The sequence below is a fragment of the Dipodomys spectabilis genome, unplaced genomic scaffold (genome assembly GCF_019054845.1).
Source record: "Dipodomys spectabilis isolate Male_0828 unplaced genomic scaffold, ASM1905484v1 ptg000006l, whole genome shotgun sequence".
Classification (NCBI taxonomy): Eukaryota; Metazoa; Chordata; class Mammalia; order Rodentia; family Heteromyidae; genus Dipodomys; species Dipodomys spectabilis.
The window spans coordinates 2,854,182-2,860,873 of NW_024870683.1; positions in this window are offsets into that span (position 1 = coordinate 2,854,182).

A 6,692-nucleotide genomic window follows, 5' to 3' on the forward strand; every position below is an offset into this window, starting at 1 on the left:
TAGGTGCTTGTCTTAGAATTGTGTTCTGGTGGGTAATTGGATATACACTCACTCCAAAACAAGATGAGCTAGAGTGAAAACACACATTGTTAATAGTAAACCTCTAAAATCTGTGCAGCCATAGGGCTCTGGGTTGGTACTTGTGTTCTAGAGAGAAATTGGATTTGCTTTCATTCCCAAATAGGCAGAACAAGGCACATAAACACAAGGAAAATGCAAGTGAAGGAATTTCCACTCCCACCCAGGACAAACAGGCAACAAAGCAGTTAATTAAAAAAATGCAACATCAAATACAGTGAAAGCAGGGGTTCACTGTATTTGATGTTGGTATAATTTGTGGAGGGGAAGGGAAAAAACAAATCGTTTAAATAGGGATACAGGTGGACCCATTGCAACAATGAGATATACAAGTCCTTATCTAGAAAAACTAACTTTACAACTTTGGCCGGGGGGGGGGGGGGGGGGGGGGGGGGGGGGGGGGGGGGTGCTGAGGTTTGGGGAGGGAGGGGGGAGGGGGGATGGGAAGGGATGGGAAGTGGAAACAAAGGAGGAGGCAACAATGCTTGATAAGAAATGTACTCATTATCTTGCCCATGTAATTGTAACCCCTCTGTACAGTATTTTCACAAAAAAAAAAAAAAAAAAAAATCCAGAGGATACCTCTCAAAATGCTTTAAAAAAAGCTACTGGTAAATGTGCTGAATGAAAAAAAAAACTGAAAGCCTGCATAAGGCTATGCATGAGTGTGATGAGGTAAATACGAAATTAATAGAGGAATTCATTGAATCCAAAACCAGAAACCTGAATGAATTCCAACAAAAGGAAAGGGAATCCAGTGAGAGGTAAGCCACTCAACTAAGGGATTTGAGAATGACCATGGAAAACCAAAATCCATATAAGTTCTAAAACAAAGAAATGCATACAAGATCTAAAACAAAGAAATTGAAGTCATTAAAACTGAGCAATTGTAAGGAAGGAAAATTAAAAAAAAAAAGTAGAAAATATGTACAGTAGGCTATATACAGAGACTATATCTCTGGGATAGAAGACAGCCTAGATATTTCGGAGAAAGAATGCACAAGTATTCAAAACAAATCCAAAATATATAGTAAATTTATTCAGTATATCAAAGACACCATCAGAAGGCCTAATTTAAGGTGAATGGGTGTAGAAGAAGGTCTAGAAACAGAAGCCAAAGATCTAGGAAATTTATTTAACAGAACCCTAGCAGAGAACTTCCCCAAAATGTAAAAAAGATAAGCCTATTCAAATACAAGAAACCTTTAGAACCCCAAGTAGACCAGAACAGAACTGAACAAAAATTAATTGATAAAGATTGGGTAAGAAAGTCCAAGTGAGAGCATCAGCTTATATCAGCTTTGAAATAGAATATATAAAATATTTCCTTTATCATGCAGAATATCGAATCTCTGGTATTGAAGACAGCCGAGACATTATACAGAAACAACAGACAAGTATTCAAGACAAATTCAAGAAATATGATAGATCTATTCAACATTTAGAAAACACCATCAGAAGGCCTAATTAAAGGCTAATGGGTGTAGCGGAGAGCCAAGAGGCTTATGGATATAGCGGAGAGCCAAGAGACAGAAGTGAAAGGTCTAAGAAATTTATTTACTAGCATTCTAGATGAGAACATCCCAAACATGCAAAAAGATAGGTCCATTCAGATACAAGAAGCCTTTAAAACCCCAAATAGTCCAGACCAGAACAGGACATCCCACTGTAACATTATAATCTGCACAGGATCAATTGAGACCAAAGAAAGGATCCTTAAACCTGTCAGGGAGAAAAGATCAATCATATATAAAGGAAAAACAATCAGGATAACTACAATTTTCTCAGCAGAGTCCATGAAAGCAAGAAGAGCCTGGAATGAAGTAGCCATGTCCTAAAGACAAACAATGATCAACAAAGAATAGTGTATCCAATTAAACTCTTATTCATAACTGAGGGGAAAAAAAAACCTACCACAGCAAAGAAAAACTGAAAAATATGTCTCCCCCAAACAAGCACTACAAAAGATCCTTAAAGATGTCCTACACATAGAGAACCAACTAGAACATGATGAAAGCGGAGAAACAGACCCCAAACAATCAGATAAACATAGGCAGACCTAGGTGACACAGCCCCTAAGAAGGTGTATAACATGACAGGAGCTACCACACACCTCTCAATCCTAACTCTCAATATTAATGGATTTAACTCTCAAATAAAATGACATAGAATCTCTAGTTGGGGCAAAAAATGGAATCTGTCTATCTGCTGTCTTCAAGAGACACACCTTCTGTACAAAAACAAACATATTCTGAAAGTGAAAGGTTGGAATAAAATCTACTAAGCAAATGGCCACCACAAACAGGTTGGAATAGCAATCCTAATGTTAAATAAAATAGACTTCAAATTAAAATTATTGAGAAGAGATAAAGAAGGATACTACATACTTACAAAAGGATGTCTCCTCAATGATTATATAACAATTCTAAATATCTATTCACCAAATACTGGAACACCAAAATTTATCCAAGAAACACTACTTTTCCTAAAATCACACATAGATTCAACACATTGATTGTTGGCAACTTTAACATACCACTCCCCCCCACATAGATCAACCCAGCAAAAACAACAGAGAAAAAGCAGATCTAAGCAAGTGCATAGACCAACTAGACTTATCAGACTTCTATAGAATATTTCACCCATCAGTAACAGAACACATATTCTTCTTAGCAGCACATGGAACATTCTCAAAAATAGATGACATTTTAGATAACAAATCAAATCTGTCCAAATACAGAATCATTGAAATTATGCCCTGCATTCTCTGATTTGTTATCTAAAATGTCAACACCAAAAGCCACCAAAGAAAATCCTGTAATACATGGAGGCTGAAAAACACACTGTTGAATCACCAGTGGGTGATGAAGAGATTAGAAAGGAAATTCAAATGTTCAGGATATATAACAAAAATGTACATACACATTACCAGCTCCTCTGGGACACATCAAAGGCAGTATTCAGAGGAAAAATCATAACTCTGAGTTCTTATATCAACAATTTAGACAGAGCTGAAACCAACAATTTAATGAGGTGCCTGAAACTCCTTGAAAAATAGCAACAAACCAAACACCAATCCAGAAGACAGAAAAAAATAATTAAAATTAAATGAGAATTCAATGAATTAGAGTCCAAAACAACCATAGAAAGAATCAACAAAACAAAAAGCGGGTTCTTTAAAAAAAATTAACAAAATTGACAGATCCTTAGCAAATCTTACCAGTAAAAGACAAGAACACACCTATATAAACAAACTCAGAGATGAGAATGGAAACATCACCACAGAAATGACCAAGATTCAGAACATTCTAAGGGTATACTTGTCAAAACTTTATGCTAATAAGTTTGAGAATCTGGAGAAATGGATGAATTTCTAGCTAATATTCATATGCCCATACTAAATCAAGAAGAGTTAAACCAACTTAACAGACCCATATCAAACATTGAAATAGAAACAGCAATGAGACCTTCCACCCAAGAAAACCCCGCGACTAGATGGGATTACTGCTGAATTCTACAAGGCCTTCAAAGTAGAACTCACACCAATGAAACTTCACTTCCAAACTCTTTCAATGGAGCTATCATAACCCGCATTCCCAAAACCAACAGGGCCTCATTACATTTCTTTCATGAATATCGATGCAAAACTTCTCAACAAAATTCTGGCCAATCAACTTCAACAAATCATCAAAAAAATCATACACCATGATCAAAGAGGATTCATTTCAGGGGTGCAAAACTGGTTCAATATACACAAATCAACTGATGTATGCGTCACATCAATAAGAGCAAGGATAAGAACCACATGATTATCTCAACAGATGCAGAAAAAGCATCTGACAAGATCCAACACCCCTGTAAGATGAAAGCTCTCCAGAAGCTAGGCATCCAGGGAACATTTCTCAATACAATAAAGGCTGTGTATGACAAACCTACAGCCACATTACACTTAATGGTAAAAAGCTAAAGCCATTTCCTCTAAACTCAGAAACAAGACAAGGATGTCCACTCATTCCACTCCTCTTCAATTTAGTATTAGAATGCCTAGCTACAGCAATAAGACAAGATGCAAACATAAAGGGATTCAAATTGGTAAAAATGAAGTAAAACTCTCCTTCTTTGTAGATGACATGATTTTGTAATTAAAGCAACCAGTGGATTCCACTCCCAAATTACTGGAGCTGATTTGAAACTTTGGCAAAAGTCAATGTCTTTCCTGTATACCGATAATGAGAAAAGCACAGCTGAAATCAGGAAAGCAACTTCTTTTGTAATAGCTGCACCCAAAAAAAACCCAAAAAACAAAAAACTAGGAATTAACTAAAGAGATGAAGGACCTATATCATGAAAACTTTAAAAACCTGAAAAAGGAAATTAAAGCAGAACTAAGGCAGTGGAAAAACTTCCCATGCTCCTAGATTGGGAGGATTAATATCGTGAAAATGACAAAATTTCCAAAGGCTACAAATTTAATGCAATACCCATCAATATCCCAACCTCATTCTTCAATGAAATAGAAGAAGCAATCCAAAAATTCATATGGAACAATAAAATACCTCAGATAGCAAAAATAATCCTTAGCAGAATGAACAGTGCTGGAGGAATAACAATACCAGACTTCAAACTCTACTACAAGGCCATAATAATCAAAAGAGCTGGGTACTGGCACATAAACAGACCTGAAGACCAATGGAATAGAACTGAAGATACAGAAATGAACTTGTAGACCTATAGCCACCTAATCTTAGATAAGGGAGCTAAAAAAATAGAATGGAAGAAAGACAGCCTCTTCAGTAAATGGTGCTGGCAAAATTGGTTAATCACCTATAGAAAACTAAAGCTAGATACTTATATATCACCCTGCACCAGAATCAACTCCAAATGGACCAAAGACCTTGAAGTAAAAGCAGATACCCTGAAAACATTATAGGAAGGAATAGGAGAAACTCTAGGGCTCCTTGGCACAGGCTGAAATTTTCTTAATAGAGACCCAGAAACACAACAAATCAAAGAAAGGTTGGATAAATGGGATAGCATGAAACTGCAGAGATTCTGCATGGCAAAGGACATAGCTAGGAAGATCAATAGAAAGCCTATGGATGAAGAGAAGATCTTCACTAGCCATACAATAGACAAGGGTCTCATATCTAAAATATACTTAAAACTCCAAAAAATTAAATCCTCCAAAAGCAAATCCTCTAAGAAACAACCACCCCATTGATAAGTGGGCTAAAGACTTAAAGACAGACTTCTCTGAAGAGGAAATAAGAATGGCCAATAGACACATGAAGAAATTCTCAACTTCTCTAGCCATAAAAGAAATGCAAATCAGCCGGGCGCTGGTGGCTCACTCCTGTAATCCTAGCTACTCAGGAGGCTGAGAGCTGAGGATCGTGGTTCAAAGCCAGCCCAGACAAGAAAGACCATGAGACTCCTATCTCCAATAACCCACCAGAAAACCGGAAGTGGTGCTGTAGCTCAAGTGGTAGAGCGCTCGCTTTGAGCTGAAGAGCTGAGGGACAGTGCCCAGGCCCAGAGTTCAAGCCCCACGACCGACAAAAAAAAAAAATAAATAAAGAAATGCAAATCAAAACAACATTGAGATTCTACCTCACCCCAGTTAGAATGGCTATAATCAAGAAATCTAATAACAGCAGATGCTGGAGGGGATATGGTCAAAAGGGAACAATGACACATTGTTGGTGGGAGTGTAAACTTGTTCAACCATTCTGGAAAGTAGTATGGAGGTTCCTCAAAAGACTACACACAGAGTTTCCTATGATCAAGCAATCCCACTTTTGGGCATTTACCCAAATGAAAAAGCAAGGCCATACTAAAGCTCCCAGCACAACTATGTTTATCACAGCATTATTTACCTAACTAAGATTTACCATAACCCAGATGCCACTCAGTAGATGAATGGATCAAGAAAATGTGATATATATATATATATATATATATATGTATACATATATATGTATGTATATATATTCATATATATATATATATATATATATATATGAATTCTATGATCTGTCAGAAAGAGTGATACTACCCCATTTGTTAGGAAATGGAAAGACTTGGGAAAAAATCATATTAAGTGAAATAAACCAGCCCAAAGAAATTTAGGTCCCATTGTTTCCATTATTTGCAAAAATTTGTATACATATAGGATAGTCCTATCAGATGAGCTGAAAAGCTTCCAAGTTATGTACATATGTTTATGTAAGATAATGCTAAGTGAAATGGACCCCAAGATATGGAGACAAGCGGTCTGTCTAATAAAGACAGACTCTAAAGGTACTATGTGATTTCTTTTTTGTTTGTTTCTTTTGTATGTTCTTCCTCCTATGGCATATTCCCTGTTGTCACTGTACTTGATTTTGGTACCCTGCATGTTGTATATATATATATATATTTCTAATCTGGGAGGGGAAGGGGAATAACAAAACGCTGAAACAAGGACACAGGACGACCCATTGCAACAATGATACACATGGGACAGTATATTGAAAATGATTTACATCTTCGGGTGGGGTAGTGTGGGAAGCAATGTGGGAGGTAGGAGGGAGGGGATAGCGGGACAACAACAAAGGAAGGGGTAACAATGAACT